The 17,027-nt window shown below is 40.3% G+C and overlaps 1 pseudogene; it reads right to left on the minus strand.

Annotated features, from left to right (window-relative positions):
- Positions 1-587: 587 nt before the first annotated feature.
- On the minus strand, positions 588-14,517 carry LOC112406130 (centrosomal protein of 78 kDa-like; annotated as a pseudogene).
- Between the last annotated feature and the right edge of the window lie 2,510 nt (positions 14,518-17,027).

A 17,027-nucleotide genomic window follows, 5' to 3' on the forward strand; every position in this document is an offset into this window, starting at 1 on the left:
TTACTTATAGCTGTGTAATTCTGGGCAACTCACATAATGTCTCCTCATACTCCTCATCTATAAATGGGAATGGTAACAGTTCCCTACATCAGAGCGTTGCTGTAATCCATAAACACGGTTAAAGGCCTTGGTAAATGTTTGAGGCTCTTTGGTTATTGTGAATTGAAATACATCAATGTCTTCTGGCCATGTGATTTATAATAGTTTGACATTTAACCAAATGGTAAAACTATTCCATTTATTATTCCCATCTCTTTTTACCCTTACCCTGCTTTGTTGTTTATGTTTTCTCCCACCACAAAGTGCTAGTTCCAGGAGAGTAAAGGCTTTATTTTGTTCACTGCTGAAAGCAATAGCACCCAGAAAAGTACTGTACATATGAAGCCCTCAGTAAATACTAGCTGAATGAATGGTGCAAAGTGTCACAAGGAAAAGTACGCCAAAACTTTCATTATAATAAAAAAGTATAGATAAATCTTTCTCTAATGGCTTCTAGTCAAGTAACTGAAAACACCATATGCTATAATAAAAACATAAGTAATTTATTAAAAATTGAAGGCAAAAACATAATTTTAAAAGATTTAGACCTATGTTAGGCGTGATAGAGTATGGATGCTTTCCTGAAATACACAATCAGATCCAAGAGTATCACTTTCAGAATGTTCTAGTAGATTGAGTTTACTTTTAGTTGTCTTTGATGAAACAGTCACTATTCTACTCTCTTTCTTAACAGAAATGTGTTTTTTCGAAGACTCACTTTTAATTGGTTTATTAACCAAAGAATTATTTTGCCCAATTCCTTTGCTTTTCTGTTTTACAGGTGAGTCAGAGCAGGAATGCAGGTCCTTTCCAGGTTGTTTCTTAGCAGAGCATTTTTTGGTATATTCACCTGCTTTGCTCATTTTCTCTGAAGAAGACCTGCTATTTCTAGATAATTCCTCTTCTTTTCTTTGACTTCCAGTTCCAGAAATGACGTCTGCTGAAGGAGAACATGTTCTAACAATGAAATCTTCAAAAGACTCCTGCTGCTGCTCTGTGACTGGGACCCCCAGGTTGTCTTTGGAAGTTTCTAAGGCCTCCTGAGTAGACACTGGGACATGGAAGGAGTCGAGAGGCAAAGGAATCCCAGCGTCACCTGTAATTTTCTGAAACTGGATGGAAAAACAAAAGACAAGACAAAAATTCAGTGATGAACAAAGCCAACCATTAAAAAGTAGAGTTCAAAACTTCAGTGTTACTCTGTGATCTTATTATTAACACAGTCAATATTCAGAAGATTTCAGAGCCAGTTTTTTTCTAATTATATCTTGCCAAGTGATTCTCAGCTTAACCTAGCTATATCCAAGTCTATGTCCGCTACATTTTCAGACTTTGGTGACTGGGGTAGTTATTACCCGTTTCCTTTCCCTCACTAAAAATAAAACCCTACTCTGTAAGATAATTTCTTTTCTATCCTCCAGGCACATGCAAACAGTATATAGTTTGTGACCAGACTATGTTCTCAAGCTGTCAGTTCCCAAGACCAGTCTGAGATTGGTTGATGGGGGCTCCAAGTAAGGCTAGAGGAAAAGCTGACAGGTTTTCCCCTCCCATTCCCATAACCAGGTGATTCACTATAATATGTTACCTATTAGCTATGTCTGGATTACTTATTTTAAAAATTATATCAGTATGTGTACCTTCATTAGTGTTCCTTCATTGTAAGCTGACTGCATACAAATAGAAACCTAGATAAAATATGAATAGAATAGACATTTATATAACTTAAAATCTAGAATATTTTCTCTAATGTTTTCTTTCTTCATTAAGGATAGTTTGTTTTAACTCATAAATTTTCTAAAGAACTTCCAGTCTCCTTATTTACAACAATACAGTATCATGAAATGGGCACACATTTACTAATCTCAGATTTGGAAAGGATTCCAGAGTCTTCTAGCTCCTGAGCATATGAACTATTAGAGACTGATCATTATTGTTTTCTCCCTGACTTGGTCATTTCCTTTTTGCTAATCACTCTTAGAATCATTAAGTGCTGTTCTGTCCACTTACTTGGATATTTTGCATTTGTCCTGGGGCACCCTGTTTTGATTCTGATTTTTCTTCTTCAAGTGCCTTCTTTTCTTCTTTACGTGGACTACTAACAGTAGAATTCATCTGGGGATGACCTAGTAAATGAAAATCTGACTGATCTATACCAGCCATTGTGGCCAGCTGCCCAAGCCTGGACCAGAGGAGGAAAGGAGAAAAGACAAAGGTTATTATAATCACATAAGAGCAGTTTAGATTTCCCCAGACCTACAATCATGAAATACTTCTAAAATCTTAAAAGCCAACATCCTACTCCAGACTACAAGCCTCTCTCTCCCCTAAATTCTCAGCCCTTCCCAGATTCATCCTCTAGGACACATCCCGGAACAGGGCTCGAAACCGTGTTCCCTGCCTTGGCAGGCAGATTATTAACCACTGCGACACCAGGGAGGTCCAACTATTGTTATTTTGAATTCTTCTCCATTTACAAGTAATACTCTTACATGACTATTTTCTCACTAAATTTGAGGCATTATCTGTTCACTTTCTATTTTACTAAGTAAGGGTTTAGTTCCTTTACACTCTTTCTATGTCCACACGGCTCAGTAAAGTTATGTCATCATTAGTTCTTCCACTGCTCATGATCTCTTTGACTTGTAGTGATATACTTAAAAACCTACATTGTTGATCAACTATAAACTCTCTCAACGTCACGCTTTGTAAAATGAGGACATTCATACCATCTTCCCTTTTTTCTACCTCCTGTCTACCTTCCAAACCTAGCTTTTACGTTGTCAAAGTTGAAATTTATATTCTGTTCTATGTGCAGTTAAATCTACCGTTATTTGAGAGTCAGTAGGAAGTAAGGTTTAAGAGAACAGGCGGAGAGCCTAAACTCAAAGCCTTGATCCAACCCTAAATTAGTTACAGCCTGGGCAAGTTCCTTCCCTGTCTTAGCTTCCTTTTCTCAAAAGTGGGAATGATATTAGCACCAACCTCATAAGGCTATTCAGAGGATTAAATGAGTTAATATATGCAAAAGCACTTAGAGCCTAATATATACTAAATACATAATAGTACACAATACATTTCAGTACATACCAAGTTAATACTAATACATACTAAGTATATTTTAGGTTAGTTATTTGTTATTACATGCAAGTTAACAATAAAAGCTGCAAACCAAGACAGTATTGCCATTATTACAAGTAAATTAATATTGCCGACTGCAGATTTACTGTGTCTCTGTGTATAGACTACACCTCGTTCCATACTGTGCCAGGGTGCAGGGTGTGGAGGGTGCAGGGTGACCACATACCCCAAGCCGCCTTGGGCTGTTCCAGTTTATACCTGTTGTCCTGATGTTACAGCATTAGAGCGCCTCCTTACACTATTGAAGTGTAAGGAGTTTGGACAAGTTCTGGTTTGGACAACAGATTAGATAGGTCATTACCCATGTGTGTCGCTGAAAAGGGGAACATCTATAGTGTCAAGTTTAAGTGGATTATTCTCTTGCTCACCAATGGTAGGTTAAAAATCAACCATAGCTTAGTTTGCTTCAGGTTTATATCAGTATAGCCTTTTTTCCTCTGGAGTTCAAGTTCCTTCTCCTCTTCCTCTCCCTCCTCCCTTCCAACCGTGCCTAATACCTAGTAAGTACAATATGCCTCAAGGTGTTTCTAAGCTCTCAATCACACAATCAATAGCAGCCTCTTCAATCTAGACTACCTGCTCTCTGCACTGAATCCCCTATTACCTTCCTTCTTGGTTTATTAACTCATTTTGCTGGATTATTTCTATAAATAGCTTAAGGTGTAGCACAGGAGGTCAATTTTTCAAATTTCTTTGTGTACAAAATATCTTCTTCAGCCTCCACTTATGACTGATAGTTTGGCTGGATACAAACCACTAGGGTGAAAATTATGTGCCTGAAAAACTTTGGAGGTATCTTTCTAATGCCTTCCAGGATCCATGGTGCTGATGACAAGTATGATAAAGTCAGATTTTAACTTTCTTTTTTAGGTGACCAGTACTTTTCTCTCTGGAATGGATGTATCCTGTCAGTATTTTATTCTATGTTAATTTATTTTTTCAGTATTTTAAAGTTTCATAATGAAGGGTGCCTAGGTATGAGTCTATTCTTGTTCATCTTGCTCAAAACTTGAGTAACTATTTTCAATCTGAGGCCTGATGTCTACTTTCAGCTGTGGGGAATTTTGTTGCCCTTTGACAGCTTCCCTCCATTTTTTTTCTGGGTCTGGAGTTTCTAATAGTAACATGTTGTATCTCCCAGATGCAGCCTCTCTAACATATTGCTATCACATTTTCCATCGTGACTTTCTTTTTTATATAATGAGAAATTTTAAAAATTCCTACTGAAGTTATTTCAGCAACCATATTTTCATTTCCAAGAGACCTCTCTTGCTTTCTGACCATTCTCTTTTTAATTAACACCTTAGTCTTATTTTATAGTTGCTAGCTCTTTTTAAATCTGCCTCAGAATACTAATTAGGGTTTTTTCTTAAATTATTTTGTTCCCTAAATTGTCCCCGGTCCTACTAGGATATGTTTTCACACTTTTTCCCCCTCTCTCATGTTGTAAGCTTTACTCAACTATCAGGCAAATGACAGTTATTTTCTATTTAAGAATGAGTGCAGAAAGCTCCCTGAAGTCAACGATTGATTGGTTTCTTATGCAGGAAGAAGCGGGGAGTAACTGTAATAGGATCCCCCCCAAACACAATTTTCTAGGTTATAAAAACTCACACCAGCTGCCCTAGTTCTCGCCAGTTTCACTGTTTTCAAAATGAAAGCATCTCATTTCAGGAGCATGAGGGCGGGGCTGGGAGTCCACTCCTCCAAACACAACCCTTCAATGATTTCCCCTATTTCAGTCATACTTTTAACTAACTCCACCCTCTCTCCTACATGCGCATCTGAGCATTGGGCTACTTCTGCAGTTGGGGTCAGAATCCTCCTCAGTTGCAGGTGGTCCCTGTGCATGCTCTAGGTGATGCTTTTCCTCTGTTCTACTGCTTCAGTTTCACACTCTTCCAATTGTCTTCCGTCTTTCAAAACTATGTTGAAATCTCTTGATTGTTGTGGGCTTATATACTTAAACACTTTGATACCATCCTTGTAGTGTCTTGTCAAAATGGAGAAGAGCTGAAAGGGTTCTCAGTGCATTCTGAATCTGCTATTCTGTGGTCCCAGTGTGTAAACTTCTTGGTCTTCTCCAGTGTCTATCATTACTACTAGAAATACAATCTCCTGGTCTACTCGTGAAGGAAATGAATACAGCACATCTAAAATGACAAGGAAGGCGGTTAGATGCTCTAGGGTCTTGTCGTACTCTGCCATTTATTAATAAACCACTTATGTGCTACAAATTGTAGGTGCTCATTTATAAAATGAAAGAGGGTAACTCTACATGAACTATAGATTTCTCTTACTCTAACATTTCATAATTTTCTAAGTTTTTTTCTTAAAATTTCTCTATATTATCATTAATTTTACTTAAAAAAATAAAAATCTAACTTTTGAAAATCAAAGAGTTAACTGCCATAGTCCTACAATAATGGGATAATTAGTTCTGAAACCGGTCAAGTTTCATGTTTCATACGAAAAGAAAATCATATTAAATAATTTTTAAAAAGTAAACATGCACTTTGTAGCACAAAGACAAGGTCCCTCACAAATGGTGTTCCTTTATTTACTAGAAATGTTCAGCTCTTCATTAAAGTTGAAATAAAATAAATATATTATTTTTTAGGTGCAAAAATTTCTTATGAAAATCAATTTTTCTTTTCTGTCCATACAAACAAAAGTATGGAATGACATTAGAGGTCAGGTTTACTTGGTAATAGAATGTAGCTTCTTGATATTTTTTATTTTAGGAAAGGAGAATATCAACATGAAAACTTTTTTCAACTTTACTTTTATTTAAAATGAGGCCATATTTTCCCCTTGTAAAAAGAGAGTTCAACTAGAACTGTCAATTTTCTCATCTGTAAAACAAGAGCACTGAATCAGCTGACTACATTCATTCAGAACTCAATTTCTTTATCGTATGATCACTAAGGTTCTCCCTAAATCTAATATACTAAGGTTCTAAGGAAAGGAAAATATAGTACTAACGACATGTTTTGATTTTTATTTCCTAGAGTTCAAATGTCCACCATTCACCCTGGTCTAAGCTTAAGGAACCATTCAAGGGGATACAATGCAGATGGGAAGAGAAAACAGAACCCTCACACAAGCTTTGCCGTATTGCAATCAGGCTTCCGTTTGAAAAATAATCTTCTCTATAGCTTTCAAGTGATAACTTTGTACCGGCAATGCTTCTTGTTTCAAACTGATTTTCTCTGGTTCTTCCTGAACACTTTCTGAGGAATCATTGACCTCTTCATTTTCTGAGGAGGAAGGACTCTCTACTGTCACAGTCACAGGAAATTCTGATGGACCTGAGTGTCACAAGAAGAAGATAGGAAACCACAGAGTTGTTAAACTAAAGTGCAAAGAAAGAAAACAAGATTGTATAAAAGACAACACAAGCCAGATGCCAAATATCCAAATATTAGAGGACATTTAACAAAAGTGATCTGATATCATTACTTATAAACGTCTCTCACTGCTCCTTAGTCTAAAACAGGCAATGACTAAGTAAAAGTACAGTAACTTATTTTTGCTATGTTACTGTACATGCCCCTGTTGTACATGGTTAGGATTAGTAATGGGAATTGCCCATATTATTTTATTTTCTTTCACAAAAGCCAAGTGAAGATCCAAGGTAACCATTTTTTCTCAGATCAACTTTAGACTGCAAATGAAAAATTTATTTTTCACTATCAGACAAAAACAGTCTGGAAGAAAATGTAGTTTTTTGGAGGAAAATACACCAGTAAAGGGACTGATAAAGAATCAGAAGAATAATCAGAAAGTCAACATATCTAAGCTGTGTATAATAGATGTTAGAATTTTAAAAAGTAAATCACATACACATACATAACTAAAACTGACCCATCAAAAATTTCATCTTCTCATCACCCTGAAGCCAAAACTAGGGTAACAGTAATACAATTCTATCAAGCTTCACTGCCACTGCAATGTTGTTCAATTGGACATTTCCTAACATTTAAAACCTGACCTGGCCACAACCCCATAAAAGTCTACAGATCATAAAGAAGTGTGCTGGGATTATGTAACTACACAGAAGACAAGTCACTAGGACATCATTTTGACAACAAGCTGCAAACCTGCAGCACAGGAAAATCCCAACAGGAGAACGAGGCACACACCCCTCTCTCTGGGCATGCAAGGGCAGGACTGACACCCAAGATGCTCTTCTCTCAACCTCAGCAGTGGTGCCTTTCACAGAGCAGCTATGCAGTCTCCCAGAACCACTGGCAAGGAGAATCTGATACTGACAGTATTAGCTTGCCATGAGGCCATAAGCGAGGGAATGTGTGTGGCCTTGGTGAGAGAGCAGAGGTTTGGGAGATGTTGCTTTATGTTGGCTTTCAGATCAGGAATTTGTACATATAGCCTGCAAACAACGTTTCTTGAAAACATATGAACATTCTTGATTATGACAGCTCCATGTGAGGGGTCAGAAATGGCAGTCAAGTTCATTTCACTGGGTAACAGCTGATTTGTGGACTGGAGAACAGGCTTCCTTGTTTACAGACAACCACAAGGCTGCCAGTTGTGTGCCAAATCCACACAACTACACAGTTGCATTGGGAGAGCGACCAAACATGTTTTACATGGATTTATTTCAGAGAGGGAAATGCTTCTTGTAAGGCTATGTCAGTTTAAAAAGCAAGAAGAATGACCATTCACCTTTCCCAATTCAAGTCCTATATATCATAAATATGATAGCTACACACCAGCAACTGATTACATACATCATGAGCTTTGATGAATGCAAAGCCCCTAAAAAGATATCAACAAAACGAAGTTAGATCTTGATGTAAATACATCACCAGTTAAACCCAGTTAATACAACTATTTAGTATTATGTACAGTATCCATATAGAATTGTGTACAAAAATAAATAAGCTCAAAAGAAGGACGGGGAAGGCTCTGCTATGGAGAAAAGTGAACAGAATTCAACCGACTGGCTTCGTAATGACTCTCTGAACTGCTGAGAGGCCCCTTCAGCTCCTATGTTCAGGATGGTTGAGATTTCAGTCTAACTTCTGTAAATGGTGATATTAATCGCTCTTTAATTTACCACTCTGTGTGATGAGGATGAACCTGAGATTAAGTGTCTCAGGAAGAAGATAGAAAACCACAGAGTTGTTAAACTCAAATGCAAAGACTGGGGATTCAACACTATACTTTATGCAACAGCAATTCACATTACCATTTGGTCATATTCTTTCAACAAAACAAAAGCTGCACTCACATGTATTAAAAGACAAAAATTAACTGCCATCTGTATCAATATGTTAATGTGCTTCAATCACACATGTTTTCATGAAAGTTTAAACATAAAATCACCTTTAAGATCTTGATCATGTGATCTGCTCCCTGCCATGTCAGATTATACCCCGTGAAGTTTACTGTCTTAAGAGTGACAGAGTTCTTTATACCTTGACAAATAACTAAAAGGAAAAATAAAAAACCCACACACAGTAAGATGAAGAGCCTATACATTTGTCAATCTTGACTTATTTGCTTCTCTTGAGTTAATTGGAGGTTTACAGCCACATTTTTAAAATCATTAACAACAATCTTCGCAAAGGGGTAATTGATGAACTGATACATTCTAAAACTTGTCAGTAACAAAGTCTTATTCCAGTTTACAGCAATACTTTAATTCTATTTAGGTACTAAAACTGAATACACTGAATACTGCAAACTTTATTCCCAACCACTCAGTAAAGTACGACATACTTTTGAAACAAAGGAAAAAAAAGAAAAACCTAAAATGCATAAGACTCTTCCAATTTTCAGATCCAATGATACATGCCAATCCTGATGATCAATCAGCGACGTAAATGTCAACTATAAACCCAGTATTTTATTAGCTGCTATGCAGTATACTAGAGCAATAGAAGAGAGAGAACCTCAAACCCTCTGTTCCCTCAAACTGAAAGGCAGGCTTCCTGAACCTTCCAGACCACTACTGGACACAAAAAACACACACTAATATTTCAGGACCCCAAGCAACAGTCACCTGTTTTGTGATTACTTCCATGACACACTCCCACTAACACCACTGAATTTGCTGTTCCTATGGGATGTTACATATATTTCCTATTTTAACACATACCACAGTGCATTATAATTATTATTGCAGATACATGTTCAAACAATTTAAAGATCATGATGACTTTTTTGCTCTTTACATCTTGCTATTTCCCTTCCCATAATATTTCTTGAAGAGAAACCATAAAAATATAAACACACACAAAAAACAGAAAATATAGAAAACGCATGGTTTGTGGCTTAACACAAACTTAAGTAAGATTAATTCTGACAGTATCCAGCATGACAAACTTCCATGGTACAAATGAGAATGGACCAAGGTTTGAGCAGGTATAGGAGACAATCCATGCATGAACACCACCAAGAAAAGGTAGACAGGAAAAGGTAGACAGACATGGTGTGTAGGAAATCACGAGACCAGTATGATGGGAAGAGACTTAAACAAGACTGAAACTCACTTTCTAAACCTCCATCTCCAAGTGGACAATTCACAAGACAAGGTGCACCAAAGAAGGCAATTATTCAATCCTTTTAATGGGGAGGAACAGTTTAAACTTTTATTGGTTTAGTTTGCGGCAAAAGCAACTATCAAATGTTGGCAGGACACAATGAAGGCTTACCTTTGTTAACATAGTTAAGTCTCTCTCTCTCAGAACTAGCCCATTTAGCTCCGGTTCCTTAGCGCACACGACGCACTTACACAGCATTTAAGAGCTTTACACAACTAGAAGGTCACATCTTTATTTCTTATTGCAGGAACACGACTTCTGTAAACGTTATTTCTGCCACAACCTAAAGCAAAATTATTGTAAAATGAGTGATTTAAACCATACATTTTATCATCATTAAAAAGTATCTAAATAAAAAAAACAAGCATCTGCTCTTTGCTAAGGATTAGAACCGACTCCTGCCCTTAAAGCCTTCATAAAGGAGGAAGATGTATAAAATCAAAATTTCAATCACATGAGATAAATAAACATAACTTTTATGCACAGAGGTTCCTATGGAGGCAAAAACTTATGTCTAAGTGACGGCTTCATGATAACCCTGAAGTACAATCTAGAAAGATGAGGGTATGCAGGGTTGGAGTACAATGTGCATTAACTGCACTGGGAGTATCTGTGCAAAGACACTCAAGCCTGACACCTGCTGGGCACATTAAATACTGCAGGTGGGGATGACTAAAGGCCAGGGGTCCAAGTGTGAGAAGAGATAGAAAGGAAAATAGAGATGCTGGCCAAAGCAAGCCTGGGAAAGAGCATGGCTTGTATCCCACAGGAGATGAGGCCTGGGACTACCACTGGCTGAGTAGGGTGCCTCCGCTGATTAGAAAAAGGCACCCCGCTGCTGAAGGACCGATTGGATAAAGGGAGTGATCACAAAAAGCTCCCCTTCCTCAGGGCAAAGAGCCCTATGAGGCTTGGCCGAACACAGTTCAGACTACAGGCCTCTGTGCAGAGCACATGCTAGGCAGCTAGTATGCACTAACTCTGTGTGGGCAAGCCATTAGCAACATTATTTTAAGCACATCTTTTTATGGTAGAAGATCACTTAACCCGAGTAGGCAGATGAACTTAGAGGAACTGAGTCCAGGGGCCAAGAAACCACCCAGGAGCTTCTGCCATAGTCCGGGCAAAATGTAATATGGATGAAGAAGCAAATTTACGAGGAGGCCAAAATCTCCAAGCTAGCCCCACTGGATGCAAGACATAAAGAAAGTTCAGTGAAGGAACTCTGAAGAGAATGGGCTGTACAATAAATTTTTCTTACATTCAATGTAAAGTATTAGGCAAAATTAAGTACTGTGGCCTTTCAGGTCCCTTCCAGCTATAATATCTTTTGATTTCTAACTTATTACTCTGCTTAAGTAAAGTCCCTTCAGAGGTACAGAACAGTTCTTACACCTGAATGGGATGCAAAGAATAATCTGACTTCTCTTCACCAGGCAATGAGTTGAACTGTCTGTGCAGAAGAGATAACAGATGGTGTGAACCCCAGATCCTAGAAAAGGGCCAGGCACACGATAAGTATTCAGCTTTTTGAAAACAAATGAACAATCATTTCCTCTCCTAGATCTTCATACCCTTCCTCTGCTGGCTACTTTCTCTCAGCTTATAAACATGCTCAAATATACCCACTTAAAAAACTCTCAGACCTATGATTCTCTGGATCTTCTTGCGGATAACCTAAGTCTCTCCCATGCCTTCAAACACCTGTCCTCCCAAAAAGCCCAGATCTGTACCTTGGCCCCAGAACTCTCTACCAGGCCCCTCTAAAGCACTGAAGATGAAGTAAGATCCTCTCGCCACACCCAATCCCTTTCTACTGTGCTCTGTATCTCTCAAAAAGGTGCAGCTGTAAACTGTCACCCACGCTTGCTGCCCTCCCTTTTTTAACTGGGCACCAGGCCTCACCTATTCTCTCTCAGATCTGCAAAACCCAGTCCCACCATTTATAACTTAAGTGGAACCCTTAGATAACAATTCACCCTGCACCGAATCAACTGCCTTCCACATGGAGGTCCCAGTAAGCCTCTAAACCAGAATTCCATTTCACTGTTCTTTGGTGTTTCCCACAGCCTTCAGGATAAACATCCAAACTTCTGACAGTACAAACAAGGCCCCTTTATGTTTGTCCCCACTAGGTTTCCAGTATCAACTCTCATTTCTTTCCCAAACCCTGAGTTCCAGTCCTGTACATTAGTTTTGCCATATTTTCTTATATTTCTCAAACTTTAACACACACTGCCCTCTCCTGCCACCCCAGGAGCTTCTACATATCCTTATAAAGGATGGCACTTCCTCCAAGAAACCTATCCTGAACTTTCCCTTGAAGATTCTGTGCTCTGCAGAGGGGAAAGATGGGGGGGAGGGATTAATTAGGAGTTTGGCATTAACATATCCACACTACTATATATAAAATAGGTAATCAACAAGGACCTACTGCATAGCACAGGGAACTCTACTCCATATCCTGTAACAAACTGTACGGGAAAAGAATCTGAAAAGGAATGGATACATGTATAACTGAATCACTTTGCTGTACACCTGAAACTAACACAATATTGTAAATCAACTATACTCCAATAAAAAATATAAATTAAATTAAAGAAAAAAGAGATTCTGTGCTCTGTAGCACCAAAACTCACTTCTTCCAGAGCACTGACTACTGTGCTTGTGTTTACTTGCTGCCCAGTAGAAAGGAAGATTACCTAGGGCAGAAGCATCGTCTCCAGCAGCCCTTGGATCTGACAACTCATTCAAGTGCCAGGATACTTTACACACATAACCTGCTTAATTAATTCTAAGAACCCACAGAAAGAGTGGTTATTAATGTCATTTTACAAGTGTGGAGATTGTAGTGCAAAAGAAACCTGCCCAGGCCACAGAGAGCATAAGCCCGGGAATTCAAACCCTAAGCTGCCTTCACACCGGTGCTCTTTGCACTGTATGATTCCCAAACCCTGAGTTCCAGTCCTGTACATTAGTTTTGCCATATTTTCTTATATTTCTCAAACTTTAACACACACTGCCCTCTCCTGCCACCCCAGGAGCTTCTACATATCCTTATAAAGGATGGCACTTCCTCCAAGAAACCTATCCTGAACTTTCCCTTGAAGATTCTGTGCTCTGCAGAGGGGAAAGATGGGGGGGAGGGATTAATTAGGAGTTTGGCATTAACATATCCACACTACTATATATAAAATAGGTAATCAACAAGGACCTACTGCATAGCACAGGGAACTCTACTCCATATCCTGTAACAAACTGTACGGGAAAAGAATCTGAAAAGGAATGGATACATGTATAACTGAATCACTTTGCTGTACACCTGAAACTAACACAATATTGTAAATCAACTATACTCCAATAAAAAATATAAATTAAATTAAAGAAAAAAGAGATTCTGTGCTCTGTAGCACCAAAACTCACTTCTTCCAGAGCACTGACTACTGTGCTTGTGTTTACTTGCTGCCCAGTAGAAAGGAAGATTACCTAGGGCAGAAGCATCGTCTCCAGCAGCCCTTGGATCTGACAACTCATTCAAGTGCCAGGATACTTTACACACATAACCTGCTTAATTAATTCTAAGAACCCACAGAAAGAGTGGTTATTAATGTCATTTTACAAGTGTGGAGATTGTAGTGCAAAAGAAACCTGCCCAGGCCACAGAGAGCATAAGCCCGGGAATTCAAACCCTAAGCTGCCTTCACACCGGTGCTCTTTGCACTGTATGATACGACTATTGAAATAATTTTTTTTTTCCTGAGCCCTGTTTTAATGGAAAGGAAATGAAGCTGGGATATATCAATTTCCTAATCGCTTTGGTCTGTACCAGGCAAAGTCATTCAACACACCAGGTAACATCTGTGCAACCATTAACGATGCTCCAAACTGTGCTAAGTGTTCTACATTGTAGAGTCTAGAAGCATTAACACAGTGCATCCTTGTAACCGCCAGAGACTGGATCTTGTTAAGACCACGCTACAGATGAGAACACTGAGACCTTGAAGCCTTAAGGCACTCGGCCGGGGTCACCGAGCTGGCAGGAGTCCTAGACCGCATGCCCCGTCTCGTGCATGCATACCCGGGCACTGGGCACCGGTTCTAGTGCCCACCCTCCACCTTGTACCATCTAAAACCCCGCTTTGCAGCGCCCACACGACAGCCCCCGGAAGCGGGAAATACAAACCTGTCTCGCCAAGCCGTGGCTGGAAGAAGCTCTAGATACAGATCAGGGGCAGAGGGTGCTCAGGAGCGGCACCCAGTCTTCCCCGCGGAGGCGGTCGGCCTTAACTCCAGCAGGGCCTTCCGCAGGCAAGCGCGCACGGCGGGCAGAGGCACCGAGCCCTGCAGCGCGCACAGGTCCTCAGAGCGCGAGAAGAAGTCGGCCGGGCTGTCCCGGCGCAGCTTCACCTAATGATCATGGCCCGAGCGCAGCCTCGGGGACGCTGGCTGAGGACACGATGCCCACACCCTCCTGGGGTCCCCGGCTCGCCTCTCGGCCCCTCGGGCGCCCACCGCCCGGCGGCTGCTGCCCCGCAGTGTACGCAGGACCGGCGTCGCAGCCAGAAGACATCGGGTCACGGGCCTCAGCTAGGCCAGCCCCTCCATGCCGCGCTCTGGAGCCCCCGCATGGACTGGTTTTAGCGCTGGCATCAACACCCTCCACGCCGCGGGGCTGGGGTTTAAGCCACGAGGGCGGGGCCGTGGGGGCGGGGCTCGAGGACGTCAGCACGCTCGCCACGCGTCCTCTCGCAGCCCCGTCTCCCATGGTGAAGCGGCCTGAGGAGTAGGGTCTGGAGCTTTGTGACTAGGGCAGCGCGACAGGAAGGAGGTGTGGAGAATTTGGCGTTTCCAAAAAACGTTTGCTGAATCATCCAAACAAAAGTGAGACATGGTTATATGAACGCATTTTAAAAGTAAACTCCCGCTAAGTCTCTGTGCTCGCCCCGCCAAGAGACAGCGTGCACTCTGTGAGGGACACAGGAAAGTCTGAGTGGACGTCTGCCTGTGCTCCCTTACCTGGTGCACGGGTGTGTGAATTTCTGCAGAGAGCTCTTAATTTCTGTAGTTTCTGCTGACTTGACACAGTGTTTGGCAAATGGTGACGTGTTCCGTGCATTTAGGACATGATTGTGGTTAGTAATAATCACTCTGTTTTGTACTGACAACTCCACAGAGAATTTACTACTGAATATCCACTTTACAGAAGAAAAACTGAGGCGTAGGAAGTGAAGTGACTGAGTAAGAGGAAGGACTCAGACGATTGGTGTTAGTAAATTAACCCTGCAAGGAGGCCGTTAGCCTGCAGTGGCTCTAGTGATGCGGTTGCCTAGGTAAATCAACCAAAATCTAAGCCTGTCATCGCCTCAGGGTGACGAAAACCGCTGAGGACAACCAGTCACAAACCACCAACTAGGCTTTAAAGCTATAGCAAGTCAGTCATTTCCTTGCTTTGCTTCTTGCCCTTTTAAAAGAAACATCTCTGCAGCTCCTGTGGCTGGAGTGCTCCTCACCTCTTCCGCTTTCGTGGTGCCTGAATTGAATCTATTTTTGCTGACGTAAAGTCTTAAAATTTTAAATATGCCTCAGTTTGTCTTTTAACATTGGCCGTAGAAGTTGGATTTGTGTCGTTTCTAGAACAGTGGTCGTCCTCTGGTCAGGCCTTAGGCGTTATGCGTACAACGTTCCTCTTCTACCACCACCTGGATGCCTCCACCCACTTACCAGCTCCCGCGCATCAGATCCCCTAGATGCGGTCAGCAATGGCTTTTACATGCAGCGTGCTCACATTATAACATCACAGACACTCCTCTGTCCTCCAGCCAGCGTGTGAAGTAAAACATTATCATTCCTGTTGAAGAGCCTGGTGTGACCACTTTCCCAATCACAGCCACTCCCCAGATGACCCTGGGTAACCACTCTTCTGAACTTGGTCTCCAGCACTGTCACGGATGTCTTTCTGTTTAGGCTACATTTTTAAGTATTGTTAAACCTCATATAGTATTCTACTATGTTTTCTCTTCTTACTTGCTTTTTTTAGTGTTATCTTTGCTAGGTTCATCCATGCTGACACGTAAAGATCTGTCTAGTTCATGTACTTTCCTCACAATGTAGGAGTCCCATGTAGTGAAATACAATAATTTATATGTGCATTTTTCTGTTGATGGACATTTAAATTGTTTCCAATTTTCAGTATGATTTCCGTTTTTTAAAAAATTTATATACTTTTCAAAGGTTACTTTACATTTACAGTAATTACAAAATATTGGCTATATTCCCTGTGTTGTACAATACATCTTTGAGCCTATCGTACAACAAGTAGTTTACATCTCTCACTTCCCCACCCCTGTGTTGCCCCCTCCTCCCCCTCCGCACTGGCAACCATTAGTTTGTTCTCTATATCAGTGACTCCCCTTCTTTTTTGTTATATTTGGTAGATTGTTGTATTTTTTAGATTCCATATATAGGTGATATCCTACAGTGTTTGTTTTTGTTTGACTTACTTCATTTACCACAATGCCCTCCAAGTCCATCTATGTTGCTGCAAATAGCAAAATTTCTTTCTTTTTTAAGGCTGAGTAGTATGCCATTTTGTTATATGTACCGCATCTTCTTTACCATTCATCTCTTTTTTTTTTTACATCTTTATTGGAGTATAATTGCTTTACAATGGTGTGTTAGTTTCTGCTTTATAACAAAGTGAATCAGTTATACATATACATATGTTCCCATATCTCTTCCTTCTTGCATCTGCCTCCCTCCCACCCTCCTTATCCCACCCCTCCAGGCGGTCACAAAGCACCGAGCTGATCTCCCTGTGCTATGCGGCTGCTTCCCACTAGCTACCTACCTTACGTTTGGTAGTGTATATATGTTCATGCCTCTCGCTCTCTTTGTCACAGCTTACCCTTCCTCTGCCCCATATCCTCAAGTCCATTCTCTAGTAGGTCTGTGTCTTTATTCTTGTATTACCCCTAGGTTCTTCATAACATTTCTTTTTCTTAAATGCCATATATATGTGTTAGCATACGGTATTTAATCATGTCATCTGCAAACAGTGACAGCTTTACTTCTTCTTTTCCGATTTGGATCCTTTTATTTCCTTCTCTTCTCTGATTGCTGTGGCTAAAACTTATAAAACTATCTTGAATGAGAGTGGTGAGAGTGGGCAACTTTGTCTTGTTCCTGATCGGAAATGCTTTCAGTATTTCACCATTGAGGACAATGTTGGTTGTGGGTTTGTCATATATGGCCTTTATTATATTGAGCAAAGTTCCC

Source organism: Neophocaena asiaeorientalis, unplaced genomic scaffold, assembly GCF_003031525.2.
Source record: "Neophocaena asiaeorientalis asiaeorientalis breed wild unplaced genomic scaffold, Neophocaena_asiaeorientalis_V1.1 scaffold549, whole genome shotgun sequence".
Classification (NCBI taxonomy): domain Eukaryota; kingdom Metazoa; phylum Chordata; class Mammalia; order Artiodactyla; family Phocoenidae; genus Neophocaena; species Neophocaena asiaeorientalis.